Genomic DNA, 20,571 nt, shown 5'->3' on the forward strand with positions numbered 1-20,571 from the left:
TGGAGTTTTTAGTTGTGGAGTTTTAGTTGTTGAGTTTCTAGTTTTGAAGTCTCTAGTTTTGCAGTTTCTAGCTGTGGATTTCTAGATATGAAATTTCTAGTTGCCGGGTCTGTATTTGTGGGGTTTGTAGTTGTGGAGTTTGTAGTTGTGGAGTTTCTAGTTGTGGAGTTTCTAGTTGCGGAGTTTCTAGTTGTAGATTTTCTAGTTGTGGAGTATCTAGTTCTGGAGTTTCTAGTTGTTGAGTTGCGGAGTCTCTAGTTGTTGAGTTTTTAGTTGCAGAGTCTCTAGTTGTGGAGTTTCAAGTTGTGGAGTCTCTGGATGTGGAGTTTCTAGTTGCTGAGTTTCCAGTTGTGGAGTTTCTAGTTGCTGAGTTTCCAGTTGCGGAGTATCTAGTAGTGGAGTTTCCAGTTGTGGAGTTTCTAGTTGCGGAGTTTCTAGTTGCGGAGTCCCTAGTTGTGGAGTTTCTAGTTGCGGAGTCTCAAGCTGTGGAGTTTCTAGTTGTTGAGTTTTTAGTTGTGGAGTTTCTAGTGCTTCAGTTTCTAGTTTGAAGTCTCTAGTTGTAGATTCTCTAGTTGTGGAGTCTCTAGTTTACGAATTTCTAGTTGAAGAGTTTTTAGTTGTGGAGTGTCTAGTTGTGGAGTTTCCAGTTGTTGAGTTTCGAGTTGTGGAGTTGCGGAGTCTCTAGTTGTGGAGTTTCCAGTTGCAGAGTCTCTAGTTGTGGAGTTTCAAGTTGTGGAGTCTCTAGTTGTGGAGTTTCTAGTTGCCGAGTTTCCAATTGCGGAGTATCTAGTAGTGGAGTTGCCGGTTGTGGAGTTTCCAGTTGTGGAGTTTCTAGTTTCGGAGTCCATAGTTGTGGAGTTTCTAGTTGCGGAGTCTCAAGATGTGGATTTTCTAGTTGTTGAGTTTTCAGTTGTGGAGTTTCTAGTTGTTGAGTTTCTAGTTTGAAGTCTCTAGTTGTAGATTTTTTAGTTGTGGAGTCTCTAGTTTAGAAATTTCTAGTTGAAGAGTTTTTAGTTGTGGAGTGTCTAGTTGTGGAGTTTCCAGTTGTGGAGTTTTGAGTTGTGGAGTTGTGGAGTCTCTAGTTGTGGAGTTTCTAGTTGCAGAGTCTCTAGTTGTGGAGTTTCAAGTTTTGGAGTTTCTAGTGTTGGAGTTTTGAGTTTAGGAGTTTCTAGTTGCGGAATCACCAGCTGTGGATTTCCTAGTTGCGGAACTTAAAGTTGTGAGGTTTCAAGTTGTGGAGTTTCAAGTTGTGGAGTTTCTAGTTGTGGAATTTCTAGTTATGGAGTCTCTAGTTGTGTAGTTTCTAGCTGCGGAGTTTCTATTTGTGGAGTTTCTAGTTGCGGAGTTTCTAGTTGCAGAGTCTCTGGTTGTGGAGTTTCTAGTTGCGGAGTCTCTAGTTGTGGAGTTTCTAGTTGTGGAGTTTCTAGTTGTGGAGTTCCAAGTTGTAAAGTTTCTAGTTGGGGAGTTTCTAGTTGTGGAGTTTCTAGTTGTGGAGTCTCAAGTTGTGGAGTTTAAACTTGTGGAGTTTTAAGTTGTGGAGTCTATAGTTGTGGAGTTTCTAGTTGTGGATTTTCTAGTTGTGGAGTAAATAGTTGTGGATTTTCCAGTTGTGTAGTTTCTAGTTGTGGAGTTGCGGAGTCTCTAGTTGTGGAGTTTCTAGTTGCCGAGTTTCCAGTTGTGGAGTATCTAGTAGTGGAGTTTCCAGTTGTGGAGTTTCTAGTTGCAAAGTATCTAGTTGTGCAGTTTCCAGTTGTGGAGTTTCTAGTGTTGAAGTTGCGGAGTCTCTGGTTGTGGAGTTTTTAGTTGTGGAGTCTCTAGTTGTGGAGTTTCTAGTTGTGGAGTTTTTAGTTGTGGAGTATCTAGTTGTGGAGTTTCCAGTTGTGATGTATCTAGTTGTGGAGTTTCCAGTTGTGGAGTATCTAGTTGTGGAGTTTTAAATTGTGGAGTTTCTAGTTGCGGAGTTTTTAATAGCGGAGTTTCTAGTTTTGAAGTTTCAAGTTGCGGAGTTTCAAGTTGTGGAGTTTCCAAGTTGGAGTTTTTAGTTGTGGAGTTTTTAGTTGTTGGGTTTCTAGTTGTGAAGTCTCTAGTTTTGCAGTTTCTAGCTGTGGAGTTTCTAGATATGGAATTTCTAGTTGCCGAGTCTGTATTTGTGGGGTTTGTAGTTGTGGAGTTTCTAGTTGTGGAGTTTCTAGTTGTGGAGTTTCTAGTTGCGGAGTTTCTAGTTGTAGATTTTCTAGTTGTGGAGTATCTAGTTGTGGATTTTCCAGTTGCCGAGTTTCCAGTTGTGGAGTATCTAGTAGTGGAGTTTCCAGTTGTGGAGTCCCTAGTTGTGGAGTTTCTAGTTGCGGAGTCTCAAGCTGTGGAGTTTCAAGTTGTGGAGTCTCTAGTTGTGGAGTCTCAAGTTGTGGAGTTTAAAGTTGTGGAGTTTCAAGTTGTGGAGTCTCTAGTTGTGGAGTTTCTAGTTGCAGAGTATCTAGTTGTGCAGTTTCCAGTTGTGGAGTTTCTAGTTGTGAAGTTGCGGAGTCTCTGGTTGTGGAGTTTTTAGTTCTGGAGTCTCTAGTTGTGGAGTTTCTAGTTGTGGAGTTTTTAGTTGTGGAGTATCTAGTTGTGGAGTTTCCAGTTGTGAAGTATCTAGTTGTGGAGTTTCCAGTTGTGGAGTATCTAGTTGTGGAGTTTTAAATTGTGCAGTTTCTAGTTGCGGAGTTTCTAGTTGCGGAGTTTTTAATAGCGGAGTTTCTAGTTGTGAAGTTTCAAGTTGCGGAGTCTCAAGTTGTGGAGTTTCCAGTTGTGGAGTTTTGAGTTGTGGAGTTTCTAGCTGTGGAGTTTCTAGATATGGAATTTCTAGTTGACGAGTCTGTATTTGTGGGGTTTGTAGTTGTGGAGTTTCTAGTTGTGGAGTTTCTAGTTGTGGAGTCTCTAGTTGCGGAGTTTCTAGTTGTAGATTTTCTAGTTGTGGAGTATCTAGTTGTGGATTTTCCAGTTGTGGAGTTTCTAGTTGTTGAGTTGCGGAGTTTCTAGTTGTTGAGTTTCTAGTTGCAGAGTCTCTAGTTGTGGAGTTTTAAGTTGTGGAGTCTCTGGATGTGGAGTTTCTAGTTGTCGAGTTTCCAGTTGTGGAGTATCTAGTAGTGGAGTTTCGAGTTGTGGAGTTTCTAGTTGTGGAGTTTCTAGTTGTGGAGTCCTTAGTGTTGGAGTTTCTAGTTGCGGAGTCTCTAGTTGTGGAGTTTCGAGTTGCGGAGTCTCAAACTGTAGAGTTTCTAGTTGTTGAGTTTTTAGTTGTGGAGTTTTCAGTTGTTGAGTTTCTAGTTTCAAGTCTCTAGTTGTAGATTCTCTAGTTGTGGAGTCTCTAGTTTAGGAGTTTCTAGTTGAAGAGTTTTTTGTGGTGGAGTGTCTAGTTGTGGAGTTTCCAGTAGTGGAGTTTCGAGTTGTGGAGTTTCTAGTTGCGGAGTCCCTAGTTGTGGATTTTCTAGTTGTGGAGTCTCAAGCTGTGGAGTTTCTAGTTGTTGAGTTTTTAGTTGTGGAGTTTCTAGTGCTTGAGTTTCTAGTTTGAAGTCTCTAGTTGTAGATTCTCTAGTTGTGGAGTCTCTAGTTTAGAATTTTTCTAGTTGAAGAGTTTTTAGTTGTGGAGTGTCTAGTTGTGGAGTTTCCAGTTGTGGAGTTTCGAGTTGTGGAGTTGCGGAGTCTCTAGTTGTGGAGTTTCTAGTTGCAGAGTCTCTAGTTGTGGTGTTTCAAGTTGTGGAGTCTCTAGTTGTGGAGTTTCTAGTTGCCGAGTTTCCAGTTGTGGAGTATCTAGTACTGGAGTTGCCGGTTGTGGAGTTTCTAGTTGTGGAGTTTCTAGTTGCGGAGTCCCTAGTTGTGGAGTTTCTAGTTGCGGAGTCTCAAGATGTGGAGTTTCTAGTTGTTGAGTTTTTAGTTGTGGAGTTTCTAGTTGTTGAGTTTCTAGTTTGAAGTCTCTAGTTGTAGATTTTTTAGTTGTGGAGTCTCTAGTTTAGGAATTTCTAGTTGAAGAGTTTTTAGTTGTGGAGTGTCTAGTTGTGGAGTTTCTAGTTGCAGAGTCTCTAGTTGTGGAGTTTCAAGTTGTGGAGTCGCTAGTTGTGGAGTTTCTAGTTGCCGAGTTTTCAGTTGTGGAGTATCTAGTAGTGGAGTTTCTATTTGTGGAGTTTCTAGATGCGGAGTTTCTAGTTGCAGAGTCTCTGGTTGTGGAGTTTCGAGTTTTGGAGTTTCTAGTGTTGGAAGTTTGAGTTGTGGAGTTTCTAGTTGTGGAGTTTCTAGTTGCGGAATCTCTAGCTGTGGATTTTCTAGTTGCGGAACCTAAAGTTGTGAGGTTTCAAGTGGTGGAGTCTCTAGTTGTGGAGTTTCTTGTTGTGGAGTTTCTAGTTGTGGAGTCTCTAGTTGTGTAGTTTCTAGCTGCGGAGTTTCTAGTTGCAGAGTTTTTATTTGTGGAGTTTTTACTTGCGGAGTTTCTAGTTGCAGAGTCTCTGGTTGTGGAGTTTCTAGTTGCGAAGTCTCTAGTTCTGCAGTTTCTTGTTGTGGAGTTTCCAGTTGTGGAGTTTTTAGTTGTGGAGTTTCTAGTTGTGGAGTTTCTGGTTGTGGAGTTTCTGGTTGTGGAGTTTCTAGTTGCGGAGTCTCTAGTTGTGGAGTTTCGATTTTTGGAGTTTCTAGTGTTGGAGTTTTGAGTTTAGGAGTTTCTAGTTGCGGAATCTCTAGCTGTGGATTTTCTAGTTGCGGAACTTAAAGTTGTGAGGTTTCAAGTTGTGGAGTTTCAAGTTGTGGAGTTTCTAGTTGTGGAATTTCTAGTTGTGGAGTCTCTAGTTGTGTAGTTTCTAGCTGCAGAGTTTCTATTTGTGGAGTTTCTAGTTGCGGAGTTTCTAGTTGCAGAGTCTCTGGTTGTGGAGTTTCTAGTTGCGGAGTCTCTAGTTGTGGAGTTTCTAGTTGTGGAGTTTCTAGTTGTGGAGTTCCAAGTTGTAAAGTTTCTAGTTGGGGAGTTTCTAGTTGTGGAGTTTCTAGTTGTGGAGTCTCAAGTTGTGGAGTTTAAACTTGTGGAGTTTCAAGTTGTGGAGTCTATAGTTGTGGAGTTTCTAGTTGTGGATTTTCTAGTTGTGGAGTATATCGTTGTGGATTTTCCAGTTGTGGAGTTTCTAGTTGTGGAGTTGCGGAGTCTCTAGTTGTGGAGTTTCAAGTTGTGGAGTCTCTAGTTGTGGAGTTTCTAGTTGCCGAGTTTTCAGTTGTGGAGTATCTAGTAGTGGAGTTTCTATTTGTGGAGTTTCTAGCTGCGGAGTTTCTAGTTGCAGAGTCTCTGGTTGTGGAGTTTCGAGTTTTGGAGTTTCTAGTGTTGGAGGTTTGAGTTGTGGAGTTTCTAGTTGTGGAGTTTCTAGTTGCGGAATCTCTAGCTGTGGAATTTCTAGTTGCGGAACCTAAAGTTGTGAGGTTTCAAGTGGTGGAGTCTCTAGTTGTGGAGTTTCTAGTTGTGGAGTTTCTAGTTGTGGAGTCTCTAGTTGTGTAGTTTCTAGCTGCGGAGTTTCCAGTGATGGAGTTTTAGTTGTGGAGTTTTTAGTTGTGGAGTTTCTGGTTGTGGAGTTTCTGGTTGTGGAGTTTCTAGTTGCGGAGTCTCTAGTTGTGGAGTTTCGATTTTTGGAGTTTCTAGTGTTGGAGTTTTGAGTTTAGGAGTTTCTAGGTGCGGAATCACTAGCTGTGGATTTTCTAGTTGCGGAACTTAAAGTTGTGAGGTTTCAAGTTGTGGAGTTTCAAGTTGTGGAGTTTCTAGTTGTGGATTTTCCAGTTGTCGAGTTTCTAGTTGCGGAGTTTCTAGTTGCGGAGTTTTTAATAGCGGAGTTTCTAGTTGTGAAGTTTCAAGTTGCGGAGTCTCAAGTTGTGAAGTTTCCAGTTGTGGAGTTTTTAGTTGTGGAGTTTTAGTTGTTGAGTTTCTAGTTTTGAAGTCTCTAGTTTTGCAGTTTCTAGCTGTGGATTTCTAGATATGAAATTTCTAGTTGCCGGGTCTGTATTTGTGGGGTTTGTAGTTGTGGAGTTTGTAGTTGTGGAGTTTCTAGTTGTGGAGTTTCTAGTTGCGGAGTTTCTAGTTGTAGATTTTCTAGTTGTGGAGTATCTAGTTCTGGAGTTTCTAGTTGTTGAGTTGCGGAGTCTCTAGTTGTTGAGTTTTTAGTTGCAGAGTCTCTAGTTGTGGAGTTTCAAGTTGTGGAGTCTCTGGATGTGGAGTTTCTAGTTGCTGAGTTTCCAGTTGTGGAGTTTCTAGTTGCTGAGTTTCCAGTTGCGGAGTATCTAGTAGTGGAGTTTCCAGTTGTGGAGTTTCTAGTTGCGGAGTTTCTAGTTGCGGAGTCCCTAGTTGTGGAGTTTCTAGTTGCGGAGTCTCAAGCTGTGGAGTTTCTAGTTGTTGAGTTTTTAGTTGTGGAGTTTCTAGTGCTTCAGTTTCTAGTTTGAAGTCTCTAGTTGTAGATTCTCTAGTTGTGGAGTCTCTAGTTTACGAATTTCTAGTTGAAGAGTTTTTAGTTGTGGAGTGTCTAGTTGTGGAGTTTCCAGTTGTTGAGTTTCGAGTTGTGGAGTTGCGGAGTCTCTAGTTGTGGAGTTTCCAGTTGCAGAGTCTCTAGTTGTGGAGTTTCAAGTTGTGGAGTCTCTAGTTGTGGAGTTTCTAGTTGCCGAGTTTCCAGTTGCGGAGTATCTAGTAGTGGAGTTGCCGGTTGTGGAGTTTCCAGTTGTGGAGTTTCTAGTTTCGGAGTCCATAGTTGTGGAGTTTCTAGTTGCGGAGTCTCAAGATGTGGAGTTTCTAGTTGTTGAGTTTTCAGTTGTGGAGTTTCTAGTTGTTGAGTTTCTAGTTTGAAGTCTCTAGTTGTAGATTTTTTAGTTGTGGAGTCTCTAGTTTAGAAATTTCTAGTTGAAGAGTTTTTAGTTGTGGAGTGTCTAGTTGTGGAGTTTCCAGTTGTGGAGTTTTGAGTTGTGGAGTTGTGGAGTCTCTAGTTGTGGAGTTTCTAGTTGCAGAGTCTCTAGTTGTGGAGTTTCAAGTTTTGGAGTTTCTAGTGTTGGAGTTTTGAGTTTAGGAGTTTCTAGTTGCGGAATCACCAGCTGTGGATTTCCTAGTTGCGGAACTTAAAGTTGTGAGGTTTCAAGTTGTGGAGTTTCAAGTTGTGGAGTTTCTAGTTGTGGAATTTCTAGTTATGGAGTCTCTAGTTGTGTAGTTTCTAGCTGCGGAGTTTCTATTTGTGGAGTTTCTAGTTGCGGAGTTTCTAGTTGCAGAGTCTCTGGTTGTGGAGTTTCTAGTTGCGGAGTCTCTAGTTGTGGAGTTTCTAGTTGTGGAGTTTCTAGTTGTGGAGTTCCAAGTTGTAAAGTTTCTAGTTGGGGAGTTTCTAGTTGTGGAGTTTCTAGTTTTGGAGTCTCAAGTTGTGGAGTTTAAACTTGTGGAGTTTTAAGTTGTGGAGTCTATAGTTGTGGAGTTTCTAGTTGTGGATTTTCTAGTTGTGGAGTAAATAGTTGTGGATTTTCCAGTTGTGTAGTTTCTAGTTGTGGAGTTGCGGAGTCTCTAGTTGTGGGGTTTCTAGTTGCCGATTTTCCAGTTGTGGAGTATCTAGTAGTGGAGTTTCCAGTTGTGGAGTTTCTAGTTGCAAAGTATCTAGTTGTGCAGTTTCCAGTTGTGGAGTTTCTAGTGTTGAAGTTGCGGAGTCTCTGGTTGTGGAGTTTTTAGTTGTGGAGTCTCTAGTTGTGGAGTTTCTAGTTGTGGAGTTTTTAGTTGTGGAGTATCTAGTTGTGGAGTTTCCAGTTGTGATGTATCTAGTTGTGGAGTTTCCAGTTGTGGAGTATCTAGTTGTGGAGTTTTAAATTGTGGAGTTTCTAGTTGCGGAGTTTTTAATAGCGGAGTTTCTAGTTTTGAAGTTTCAAGTTGCGGAGTTTCAAGTTGTGGAGTTTCCAAGTTGGAGTTTTTAGTTGTGGAGTTTTTAGTTGTTGGGTTTCTAGTTGTGAAGTCTCTAGTTTTGCAGTTTCTAGCTGTGGAGTTTCTAGATATGGAATTTCTAGTTGCCGAGTCTGTATTTGTGGGGTTTGTAGTTGTGGAGTTTCTAGTTGTGGAGTTTCTAGTTGTGGAGTTTCTAGTTGCGGAGTTTCTAGTTGTAGATTTTCTAGTTGTGGAGTATCTAGTTGTGGATTTTCCAGTTGCCGAGTTTCCAGTTGTGGAGTATCTAGTAGTGGAGTTTCCAGTTGTGGAGTCCCTAGTTGTGGAGTTTCTAGTTGTGGAGTTTAAAGTTGTGGAGTTTCAAGTTGTGGAGTCTCTAGTTGTGGAGTTTCTAGTTGCAGAGTATCTAGTTGTGCAGTTTCCAGTTGTGGAGTTTCTAGTTGTGAAGTTGCGGAGTCTCTGGTTGTGGAGTTTTTAGTTCTGGAGTCTCTAGTTGTGGAGTTTCTAGTTGTGGAGTTTTTAGTTGTGGAGTATCTAGTTGTGGAGTTTCCAGTTGTGAAGTATCTAGTTGTGGAGTTTCCAGTTGTGGAGTATCTAGTTGTGGAGTTTTAAATTGTGCAGTTTCTAGTTGCGGAGTTTCTAGTTGCGGAGTTTTTAATAGCGGAGTTTCTAGTTGTGAAGTTTCAAGTTGCGGAGTCTCAAGTTGTGGAGTTTTCAGTTGTGGAGTTTTGAGTTGTGGAGTTTCTAGCTGTGGAGTTTCTAGATATGGAATTTCTAGTTGACGAGTCTGTATTTGTGGGGTTTGTAGTTGTGGAGTTTCTAGTTGTGGAGTTTCTAGTTGTGGAGTCTCTAGTTGCGGAGTTTCTAGTTGTAGATTTTCTAGTTGTGGAGTATCTAGTTGTGGATTTTCCAGTTGTGGAGTTTCTAGTTGTTGAGTTGCGGAGTTTCTAGTTGTTGAGTTTCTAGTTGCAGAGTCTCTAGTTGTGGAGTTTTAAGTTGTGGAGTCTCTGGATGTGGAGTTTCTAGTTGTCGAGTTTCCAGTTGTGGAGTATCTAGTAGTGGAGTTTCGAGTTGTGGAGTTTCTAGTTGTGGAGTTTCTAGTTGTGGAGTCCTTAGTGTTGGAGTTTCTAGTTGCGGAGTCTCTAGTTGTGGAGTTTCGAGTTGCGGAGTCTCAAACTGTAGAGTTTCTAGTTGTTGAGTTTTTAGTTGTGGAGTTTCCAGTTGTTGAGTTTCTAGTTTCAAGTCTCTAGTTGTAGATTCTCTAGTTGTGGAGTCTCTAGTTTAGGAGTTTCTAGTTGAAGAGTTTTTTGTGGTGGAGTGTCTAGTTGTGGAGTTTCCAGTAGTGGAGTTTCGAGTTGTGGAGTTTCTAGTTGCGGAGTCCCTAGTTGTGGATTTTCTAGTTGTGGAGTCTCAAGCTGTGGAGTTTCTAGTTGTTGAGTTTTTAGTTGTGGAGTTTCTAGTGCTTCAGTTTCTAGTTTGAAGTCTCTAGTTGTAGATTCTCTAGTTGTGGAGTCTCTAGTTTACGAATTTCTAGTTGAAGAGTTTTTAGTTGTGGAGTGTCTAGTTGTGGAGTTTCCAGTTGTTGAGTTTCGAGTTGTGGAGTTGCGGAGTCTCTAGTTGTGGAGTTTCCAGTTGCAGAGTCTCTAGTTGTGGAGTTTCAAGTTGTGGAGTCTCTAGTTGTGGAGTTTCTAGTTGCCGAGTTTCCAGTTGCGGAGTATCTAGTAGTGGAGTTGCCGGTTGTGGAGTTTCCAGTTGTGGAGTTTCTAGTTTCGGAGTCCATAGTTGTGGAGTTTCTAGTTGCGGAGTCTCAAGATGTGGAGTTTCTAGTTGTTGAGTTTTCAGTTGTGGAGTTTCTAGTTGTTGAGTTTCTAGTTTGAAGTCTCTAGTTGTAGATTTTTTAGTTGTGGAGTCTCTAGTTTAGAAATTTCTAGTTGAAGAGTTTTTAGTTGTGGAGTGTCTAGTTGTGGAGTTTCCAGTTGTGGAGTTTTGAGTTGTGGAGTTGTGGAGTCTCTAGTTGTGGAGTTTCTAGTTGCAGAGTCTCTAGTTGTGGAGTTTCAAGTTTTGGAGTTTCTAGTGTTGGAGTTTTGAGTTTAGGAGTTTCTAGTTGCGGAATCACCAGCTGTGGATTTCCTAGTTGCGGAACTTAAAGTTGTGAGGTTTCAAGTTGTGGAGTTTCAAGTTGTGGAGTTTCTAGTTGTGGAATTTCTAGTTATGGAGTCTCTAGTTGTGTAGTTTCTAGCTGCGGAGTTTCTATTTGTGGAGTTTCTAGTTGCGGAGTTTCTAGTTGCAGAGTCTCTGGTTGTGGAGTTTCTAGTTGCGGAGTCTCTAGTTGTGGAGTTTCTAGTTGTGGAGTTTCTAGTTGTGGAGTTCCAAGTTGTAAAGTTTCTAGTTGGGGAGTTTCTAGTTGTGGAGTTTCTAGTTGTGGAGTCTCAAGTTGTGGAGTTTAAACTTGTGGAGTTTTAAGTTGTGGAGTCTATAGTTGTGGAGTTTCTAGTTGTGGATTTTCTAGTTGTGGAGTAAATAGTTGTGGATTTTCCAGTTGTGTAGTTTCTAGTTGTGGAGTTGCGGAGTCTCTAGTTGTGGGGTTTCTAGTTGCCGATTTTCCAGTTGTGGAGTATCTAGTAGTGGAGTTTCCAGTTGTGGAGTTTCTAGTTGCAAAGTATCTAGTTGTGCAGTTTCCAGTTGTGGAGTTTCTAGTGTTGAAGTTGCGGAGTCTCTGGTTGTGGAGTTTTTAGTTGTGGAGTCTCTAGTTGTGGAGTTTCTAGTTGTGGAGTTTTTAGTTGTGGAGTATCTAGTTGTGGAGTTTCCAGTTGTGATGTATCTAGTTGTGGAGTTTCCAGTTGTGGAGTATCTAGTTGTGGAGTTTTAAATTGTGGAGTTTCTAGTTGCGGAGTTTTTAATAGCGGAGTTTCTAGTTTTGAAGTTTCAAGTTGCGGAGTTTCAAGTTGTGGAGTTTCCAAGTTGGAGTTTTTAGTTGTGGAGTTTTTAGTTGTTGGGTTTCTAGTTGTGAAGTCTCTAGTTTTGCAGTTTCTAGCTGTGGAGTTTCTAGATATGGAATTTCTAGTTGCCGAGTCTGTATTTGTGGGGTTTGTAGTTGTGGAGTTTCTAGTTGTGGAGTTTCTAGTTGTGGAGTTTCTAGTTGCGGAGTTTCTAGTTGTAGATTTTCTAGTTGTGGAGTATCTAGTTGTGGATTTTCCAGTTGCCGAGTTTCCAGTTGTGGAGTATCTAGTAGTGGAGTTTCCAGTTGTGGAGTCCCTAGTTGTGGAGTTTCTAGTTGTGGAGTTTAAAGTTGTGGAGTTTCAAGTTGTGGAGTCTCTAGTTGTGGAGTTTCTAGTTGCAGAGTATCTAGTTGTGCAGTTTCCAGTTGTGGAGTTTCTAGTTGTGAAGTTGCGGAGTCTCTGGTTGTGGAGTTTTTAGTTCTGGAGTCTCTAGTTGTGGAGTTTCTAGTTGTGGAGTTTTTAGTTGTGGAGTATCTAGTTGTGGAGTTTCCAGTTGTGAAGTATCTAGTTGTGGAGTTTCCAGTTGTGGAGTATCTAGTTGTGGAGTTTTAAATTGTGCAGTTTCTAGTTGCGGAGTTTCTAGTTGCGGAGTTTTTAATAGCGGAGTTTCTAGTTGTGAAGTTTCAAGTTGCGGAGTCTCAAGTTGTGGAGTTTTCAGTTGTGGAGTTTTGAGTTGTGGAGTTTCTAGCTGTGGAGTTTCTAGATATGGAATTTCTAGTTGACGAGTCTGTATTTGTGGGGTTTGTAGTTGTGGAGTTTCTAGTTGTGGAGTTTCTAGTTGTGGAGTCTCTAGTTGCGGAGTTTCTAGTTGTAGATTTTCTAGTTGTGGAGTATCTAGTTGTGGATTTTCCAGTTGTGGAGTTTCTAGTTGTTGAGTTGCGGAGTTTCTAGTTGTTGAGTTTCTAGTTGCAGAGTCTCTAGTTGTGGAGTTTTAAGTTGTGGAGTCTCTGGATGTGGAGTTTCTAGTTGTCGAGTTTCCAGTTGTGGAGTATCTAGTAGTGGAGTTTCGAGTTGTGGAGTTTCTAGTTGTGGAGTTTCTAGTTGTGGAGTCCTTAGTGTTGGAGTTTCTAGTTGCGGAGTCTCTAGTTGTGGAGTTTCGAGTTGCGGAGTCTCAAACTGTAGAGTTTCTAGTTGTTGAGTTTTTAGTTGTGGAGTTTCCAGTTGTTGAGTTTCTAGTTTCAAGTCTCTAGTTGTAGATTCTCTAGTTGTGGAGTCTCTAGTTTAGGAGTTTCTAGTTGAAGAGTTTTTTGTGGTGGAGTGTCTAGTTGTGGAGTTTCCAGTAGTGGAGTTTCGAGTTGTGGAGTTTCTAGTTGCGGAGTCCCTAGTTGTGGATTTTCTAGTTGTGGAGTCTCAAGCTGTGGAGTTTCTAGTTGTTGAGTTTTTAGTTGTGGAGTTTCTAGTGCTTGAGTTTCTAGTTTGAAGTCTCTAGTTGTAGATTCTCTAGTTGTGGAGTCTCTAGTTTAGAATTTTTCTAGTTGAAGAGTTTTTAGTTGTGGAGTGTCTAGTTGTGGAGTTTCCAGTTGTGGAGTTTCGAGTTGTGGAGTTGCGGAGTCTCTAGTTGTGGAGTTTCTAGTTGCAGAGTCTCTAGTTGTGGTGTTTCAAGTTGTGGAGTCTCTAGTTGTGGAGTTTCTAGTTGCCGAGTTTCCAGTTGTGGAGTATCTAGTACTGGAGTTGCCGGTTGTGGAGTTTCCAGTTGTGGAGTTTCTAGTTGCGGAGTCCCTAGTTGTGGAGTTTCTAGTTGCGGAGTCTCAAGATGTGGAGTTTCTAGTTGTTGAGTTTTTAGTTGTGGAGTTTCTAGTTGTTGAGTTTCTAGTTTGAAGTCTCTAGTTGTAGATTTTTTAGTTGTGGAGTCTCTAGTTTAGGAATTTCTAGTTGAAGAGTTTTTAGTTGTGGAGTGTCTAGTTGTGGAGTTTCTAGTTGCAGAGTCTCTAGTTGTGGAGTTTCAAGTTGTGGAGTCGCTAGTTGTGGAGTTTCTAGTTGCCGAGTTTTCAGTTGTGGAGTATCTAGTAGTGGAGTTTCTATTTGTGGAGTTTCTAGATGCGGAGTTTCTAGTTGCAGAGTCTCTGGTTTTGGAGTTTCGAGTTTTGGAGTTTCTAGTGTTGGAAGTTTGAGTTGTGGAGTTTCTAGTTGTGGAGTTTCTAGTTGCGGAATCTCTAGCTGTGGATTTTCTAGTTGCGGAACCTAAAGTTGTGAGGTTTCAAGTGGTGGAGTCTCTAGTTGTGGAGTTTCTTGTTGTGGAGTTTCTAGTTGTGGAGTCTCTACTTGTGTAGTTTCTAGCTGCGGAGTTTCTAGTTGCAGAGTTTTTATTTGTGGAGTTTTTACTTGCGGAGTTTCTAGTTGCAGAGTCTCTGGTTGTGGAGTTTCTAGTTGCGAAGTCTCTAGTTCTGCAGTTTCTTGTTGTGGAGTTTCCAGTTGTGGAGTTTTTAGTTGTGGAGTTTCTAGTTGTGGAGTTTCTGGTTGTGGAGTTTCTGGTTGTGGAGTTTCTAGTTGCGGAGTCTCTAGTTGTGGAGTTTCGATTTTTGGAGTTTCTAGTGTTGGAGTTTTGAGTTTAGGAGTTTCTAGTTGCGGAATCTCTAGCTGTGGATTTTCTAGTTGTGGAACTTAAAGTTGTGAGGTTTCAAGTTGTGGAGTTTCAAGTTGTGGAGTTTCTAGTTGTGGAATTTCTAGTTGTGGAGTCTCTAGTTGTGTAGTTTCTAGCTGCAGAGTTTCTATTTGTGGAGTTTCTAGTTGCGGAGTTTCTAGTTGCAGAGTCTCTGGTTGTGGAGTTTCTAGTTGCGGAGTCTCTAGTTGTGGAGTTTCTAGTTGTGGAGTTTCTAGTTGTGGAGTTCCAAGTTGTAAAGTTTCTAGTTGGGGAGTTTCTAGTTGTGGAGTTTCTAGTTGTGGAGTCTCAAGTTGTGGAGTTTAAACTTGTGGAGTTTCAAGTTGTGGAGTCTATAGTTGTGGAGTTTCTAGTTGTGGATTTTCTAGTTGTGGAGTATATCGTTGTGGATTTTCCAGTTGTGGAGTTTCTAGTTGTGGAGTTGCGGAGTCTCTAGTTGTGGAGTTTCTAGTTGCAGAGTCTCTAGTTGTGGAGTTTGAAGTTGTGGAGTCTCTAGTTGTGGAGTTTCTAGTTGCCGAGTTTCCAGTTGTGGAGTATCTAGTAGTGGAGTTTCCAGTTGTGGAGTTTCTAGTTGTGGAGTTTCTAGTTGCGGAGTCCCTTGTTGTGGAGTTTCTAGTTGTGGAGTCTCTAGTTGTAGAGTTTCTTGTTGAGGAGTTTCTAGTTGTCGATTTTCCAGTTGTCGAGTTTCTAGTAGTGGAGTATCTAGTAGTGAAGTTTCCAGTTGTGGAGTTTCAAGTTGCGGAGTCTCAAGCTGTGGAGCTTCTAGTTGTTGAGTTTTAGTTGTGCAGTTTCTAGTTGTTGAGTTTCTAGTTTGAAGTCTCAGGTTGTGGAGTTTCAAGTTTAGGAGTTTCTAGTTGTAGAGTTTTTAGTTTTTGAGTCTCTACTTGTGAAGTTTCAAGTTCTGGAGTTTCGAGTTGTGGAGTTTCGAATTGTGGAGTTTTGAGTTGTGGAGTTTCGAGTTGTGGAGTTTATAGTTGTGGAGTTTCTAGTTGCGGAATCTCTAGTTGTGCATTTTCTAGTTGCGAAATTTAAGGCTGTGAGGTTTCAAGTTGTGGAGTTTATAGTTGTGGAGTTTCTAGTTGTGGAGTTTCTAGTTGCGGAGTTTCTAGTTGTGGAGTTTCTAGCTGCGGAGTTTCTAGTTGCAAGGTCTCTAGATGTGTAATTTCTAGTTGTAGAGTTTCTAGTTGTGGAGGCTCTATTTGCGGAGTTTCTAGGTGTGGAGTTTCTAGTTGTGGAGTTTCTTGTTGTGGAGTTTTTAGTTGTGGAGTTTCAAGTTGTGGAGACTCTAGCTGTGGAGTTTCTAGTTGTGGAGTCTCTAGATGCGGAGTTTCTAGTTGTGGAGTTGCTAGTGTTGGAGTTTCTAGTTGTGGAGTTTCAGGTTGTGGAGTTTCTAGTTGCAGAGATTCTAGTTGCGGAGTCTCTGGTTGTGGAAGTTCTAGTTATGGAGTTTCTAGTTGTGGAGTTTCTAGTCGTGGAGTTTTTAGTTGTGGAGTCTAGGGTTGTGGAGTTTAAAGTGGCGGAGTCTCAAGTTGTGGAATTTCTAGTTGTGGAGTTTTTAGCTGTCGAGCTTCTAGTCGTTGAGTTTCTAGTTTTGAAGTCTCTAGTTGTGGAGTCTCTAGTTATGGAGTCTCTAGTTTAGAACTTTCTAGTTGTAGAGTTTTTAGTTGTGGAGTGTCTAGTTGTGGAGTTTCCAGTTGTGGAGTTTCGAGTTGTGGAGTTTCGAGTTGTGGAGTTTCTTGTTGTGGAGGTTTGAGTAGTGGAGTTTCTAGTTGCGGCGTCTCAAGTTGTGGAGTTTGTAGTTGCGGAGTGTCTAGTTGTGGTGTTTCTAGCTGTGGAATTTCTTGTTGCGGAGTTTCTAAATGCGGAGCTTCTAGTTGCGGAGTTCCATAGTTGCAGTCTCTAGTTATGGAGTTTCTAGTTGTGGAGTGTCTAGTTGTGGAGTTTCAAGTTGTGGAGTTTCTAGGAGAGTTTCGAATTTTGAAGTTTCTAGTTGTTGAGTTTCTAGTTTGAAGTCTCTAGTTGTAGATTCTCTAGTTGTGGAGTCTCTAGTTTAGGAGTTTATAGTTGAAGAGTTTTTAGTTGTGGAGTGTCTAGTTGTGAAGTTTCCAGTTGTGGAGTTTCGAGTTGTGGAGTTTCGAGTTTTGGAGTTTCTAGTTGTGGAATTTTGAGTTGTGGAGTTTCTAGTTGTGGAGTTTCTAGTTGCGGAATCTCTAGATGTGGATTTTCTAGTTGCGTAACTTAAGGTCGTGAGGTTTCAAGTTGTGGAGTTTCTAGTTTTCTAGTTGTGGAGTTTCTAGTTGTGGAGTTTCTAGTTGTGGAGTCTGTAGTTGTGTAGTTTCTAGCTGTGGAGTTTCTATTTGTCGAGTATCTAGCTGCGGAGTTTCTAGTTGCGGAGTCTCTAGTTGTGGAGCTTCTAGTTGTGGAGTTTCTAGTTGTGGAGTTTCCATTTGTGGAGTTATAGTTGTGGACTTTCTAGACATGAAATTTCTTGTAGTCGTGTCTCTATTTGTGGAGCTTGTCGTTGTGGAGTTTCTAGTTGTTGAGTTTCTAGTTGTGGAGTCTCTAGTTTTGCAGTTTATAGTTGTGGAGTTTCTAGATATGGAATTTCTAGTTGCCGAGTCTGTATTTGTGAAGTTTGAAGTTCTGGAGTTTCTAGTTGTGGAGTTTCTAGTTGTGGAGTTTCTAGTTGCGGAGTTTCTAGTTGCGGAGTTTCTAATTGTGGAGTTTCTGGTTGTGGAGTTTCTATTTGAGGAGTTTCAAGTTGTGAAGTTTCTAGTTGTGGAGTCTCTAGTTGCGGAGTTTCTAGTTGTGAAGTTTCTAGTTGTGGAGTTTCTAGTTTTCGAGTTTCTAGTTGTGGAGTTTCTAGTTGTTGAGTCTCCTGTTGCGGAGTTTCTAGTTGCGGAGTTTCTAGTTGGGGAGTTTCCAGTTGTGGAGTTTCTAGTTGTGGAGTTTCTAGTTGTGGAGTCTCAAGTTGTGGAGTTTAAACTTGTGGAGTTTCAAGTTGTGGAGTCTATAGTTGTGGAGTTTCTAGTTGTAGATTTTCTAGTTGTGGAGTATCTAGTTGTGGATTTTCCAGTTGTGGAGTTTCTAGTTGTTCAGTTGCGGAGTATCTAGTTGTTGAGTTTCAAGTTGCAGAGTCTCTAGTTGTGGATTTTCAAGTTGTGGTGTCTCTAGATGTGGAGTTTCTAGTTGTCGAGTTTCCAGTTGTGGAGTATCTAGTAGTGGAGTTTCGAGTTGTGGAGTTTCTAGTTGTGGAGTTTCTAGTTGCGGAGTTTCTAGTTGCGAAGTTTCAAGTTGTGGAGTTTCAAGTTGCGGAGTCTCAAGCTGTGGAGTGTCTAGTTGTGGAGTTTCCAGTTGTGGAGTTTCAAGTTGTGGAGTTTCTAGTGGCAGAGTCTCTAGTTGTGGAGTTTCAAGTTGTGGAGTCTCTAGTTGTGGAGTTTCTAGTTGCCGAGTTTCCAGTTTTGGAGTATCTAACAGTGGAGTTTCCAGTTGTGGAGTTTCTAGTTGTGGAGTTTATAGTTGCGGAGTCCCTAGTTGTGGAGTTTCTAGTTGCGGAGTCTCAAGCTGCGGAGTTTCAAGTTGTGGAGTTTCTAGTTGTGGAGTCTCAAGTTGTGGAGTTTCAAGTTGTGAAGTTTCAAGTTGTGGAGTCTCTAGTTGTGGAGTTTCTAGTTGCAGAGTATCTAGTTGTGGAGCTTCCAGTTGTGCAGTTTCTAGTTGTGAAGTTGTGGAGTCTCTGGTTGTGGAGTTTTTAGTTGTGGAGTTTCTAGTTGTGGAGTTTCGAGTTGTGGAGTCTCTAGTTATGGAGTTTCTAGTTGTGGAGCTTCCAGTTGTGGAGTATCTAGTTGTGGAGTTTCCAGTTGTGAAGTATCTAGTTGTGGAGTTTCCAGTTGTGGAGTATCTAGTTGTGGAGTTTTGAGTTGTGGAGTTTCTAGTTGCGGAGTTTCTAGTTGCGGAGTTTTTAATAGCGGAGTTTCTAGTTGTGAAGTTTCAAGTTGCGGAGTCTCAAGTTGTGGAAATTCCAGTTGTGGAGTTCTTAGTTGTGGAGTTTCTTGTTGTGGAGTTTCTAGTTGTGGAGTCTCTAGTTGTGTAGTTTCTAGCTGCGGAGTTTCTAGTTGCAGAGTTTTTATTTGTGGAGTTTTTACTTGCAGAGTTTCTAGTTGCAGAGTCTCTGGTTGTGGAGTTTCTAGTTGCGAAGTCTCTAGTTGTGCAGTTTCTTGTTGTGGAGTTTCCAGTTGTGGAGTTTTTAGTTGTGGAGTTTCTAGTTGTGGAGTTTCTGGTTGTGGAGTTTCTGGTTGTGGAGTTTCTAGTTGCGGAGTCTCTAGTTGTGGAGTTTCGATTTTTGGAGTTTCTAGTGTTGGAGTTTTGAGTTTAGGAGTTTCTAGTTGCGGAATCTCTAGCTGTGGATTTTCTAGTTGCGGAACTTAAAGTTGTGAGGTTTCAAGTTGTGGAGTTTCAAGTTGTGGAGTTTCTAGTTGTGGAATTTCTAGTTGTGGAGTCTCTAGTTGTGTAGTTTCTAGCTGCAGAGTTTCTATTTGTGGAGTTTCTAGTTGCGGAGTTTCTAGTTGCAGAGTCTCTGGTTGTGGAGTTTCTAGTTGCGGAGTCTCTAGTTGTGGAGTTTCTAGTTGTGGAGTTTCTAGTTGTGGAGTTCCAAGTTGTAAAGTTTCTAGTTGGGGAGTTTCTAGTTGTGGAGTTTCTAGTTGTGGAGTCTCAAGTTGTGGAGTTTAAACTTGTGGAGTTTCAAGTTGTGGAGTCTATAGTTGTGGAGTTTCTAGTTGTGGATTTTCTAGTTGTGGAGTATATCGTTGTGGATTTTCCAGTTGTGGAGTTTCTAGTTGTGGAGTTGCGGAGTATCTAGTAGTGGAGTTTCCAGTTGTGGAGTTTCTAGTTGTGGAGTTTCTAGTTGCGGAGTCCCTTGTTGTGGAGTTTCTAGTTGTGGAGTCTCTAGTTGTAGAGTTTCTAGTTGAGGAGTTTCTAGTTGTGGATTTTCCAGTTGTCGAGTTTCTAGTAGTGGAGTATCTAGTAGTGAAGTTTCCAGTTGTGGAGTTTCAAGTTGCGGAGTCTCAAGCTGTGGAGCTTCTAGTTGTTGAGTTTTAGTTGTGCAGTTTCTAGTTGTTGAGTTTCTAGTTTGAAGTCTCAGGTTGTGGAGTTTCAAGTTTAGGAGTTTCTAGTTGTAGAGTTTTTAGTTTTTGAGTCTCTAGTTGTGAAGTTTCAAGTTCTGGAGTTTCGAGTTGTGGAGTTTCGAATTGTGGAGTTTTGAGTTGTGGAGTTTCGAGTTGTGGAGTTTATAGTTGTGGAGTTTCTAGTTGCGGAATCTCTAGTTGTGCATTTTCTAGTTGCGAAATTTAAGGCTGTGAGGTTTCAAGTTGTGGAGTTTATAGTTGTGGAGTTTCTAGTTGTGGAGTTTCTAGTTGCGGAGTTTCTAGTTGTGGAGTTTCTAGCTGCGGAGTTTCTAGTTGCAAGGTCTCTAGATGTGTAATTTCTAGTTGTAGAGTTTCTAGTTGTGGAGGCTCTATTTGCGGAGTTTCTAGGTGTGGAGTTTCTAGTTGTGGAGTTTCTTGTTGTGGAGTTTTTAGTTGTGGAGTTTCAAGTTGTGGAGACTCTAGCTGTGGAGTTTCTAGTTGTGGAGTCTCTAGATGCGGAGTTTCTAGTTGTGGAGTTGCTAGTGTTGGAGTTTCTAGTTGTGGAGTTTCAGGTTGTGGAGTTTCTAGTTGCAGAGATTCTAGTTGCGGAGTCTCTGGTTGTGGAAGTTCTAGTTATGGAGTTTCTAGTTGTGGAGTTTCTAGTCGTGGAGTTTTTAGTTGTGGAGTCTAGGGTTGTGGAGTTTAAAGTGGCGGAGTCTCAAGTTGTGGAATTTCTAGTTGTGGAGTTTTTAGCTGTCGAGCTTCTAGTCGTTGAGTTTCTAGTTTTGAAGTCTCTAGTTGTGGAGTCTCTAGTTATGGAGTCTCTAGTTTAGAACTTTCTAGTTGTAGAGTTTTTAGTTGTGGGATGTCTAGTTGTGGAGTTTCCAGTTGTGGAGTTTCCAGTTGTGGAGTTTCGAGTTGTGGAGTTTCTTGTTGTGGAGGTTTGAGTAGTGGAGTTTCTAGTTGCGGCGTCTCAAGTTGTGGAGTTTGTAGTTGCGGAGTGTCTAGTTGTGGTGTTTCTAGCTGTGGAATTTCTTGTTGCGGAGTTTCTAAATGCGGAGTTTCTAGTTGCGGAGTTTCATAGTTGCAGAGTCTCTAGTTATGGAGTTTCTAGTTGTGGAGTATCTAGTTGTGGAGTTTCAAGTTGTGGAGTTTCTAGTAGAGTTTCGAATTATGAAGTTTCTAGTTGTTGAGTTTCTAGTTTGAAGTCTCTAGTTGTAGATTCTCTAGTTGTGGAGTCTATAGTTTAGGAGTTTCTGGTTGAAGAGTTTTTAGTTGTGGAGTGTCTAGTTGTGGAGTTTCCAGTTGTGGAGTTTCGAGTTGTGGAGTTTCGAGTTTTGGAGTTTCTAGTTGTGGAGTTTCGAGTTGTGGAGTCTCTAGTTATGGAGTTTCTAGTTGTGGAGCTTCCAGTTGTGGAGTATCTAGTTGTGGAGTTTCCAGTTGTGAAGTATCTAGTTGTGGAGTTTCCAGTTGTGGAGTATCTAGTTGTGGAGTTTTGAGTTGTGGAGTTTCTAGTTGCGGAGTTTCTAGTTGCGGAGTTTTTAATAGCGGAGTTTCTAGTTGTGAAGTTTCAAGTTGCGGAGTCTCAAGTTGTGGAAATTCCAGTTGTGGAGTTTTTAGTTGTGGAGTTTCTAGTTGTTGAGTTTCTAGTTGTGAAGTCTCTAGTTGTGGAGTCTCTAGTTGTGGAGTTTCTAGTTGCAGAGTATCTAGTTGTGGAGCTTCCAGTTGCGCAGTTTCTAGTTGTGAAGTTGTGGAGTCTCTGGTTGTGGAGTTTTTAGTTGTGGAGTTTCTAGTTGTGGAGTTTCGAGTTGTGGAGTCTCTAGTTATGGAGTTTCTAGTTGTGGAGCTTCCAGTTGTGGAGTATCTAGTTGTGGAGTTTCCAGTTGTGAAGTATCTATTTGTGGAGTTTGTAGTTGTGGAGTTTCTAGTCGTGGAGATTCTAGTTGTGGAGTCTCTAGTTGC

The sequence above is a fragment of the Rhipicephalus microplus genome, unplaced genomic scaffold (genome assembly GCF_043290135.1).
Source record: "Rhipicephalus microplus isolate Deutch F79 unplaced genomic scaffold, USDA_Rmic scaffold_26, whole genome shotgun sequence".
Taxonomy (NCBI): Eukaryota; Metazoa; Arthropoda; class Arachnida; order Ixodida; family Ixodidae; genus Rhipicephalus; species Rhipicephalus microplus.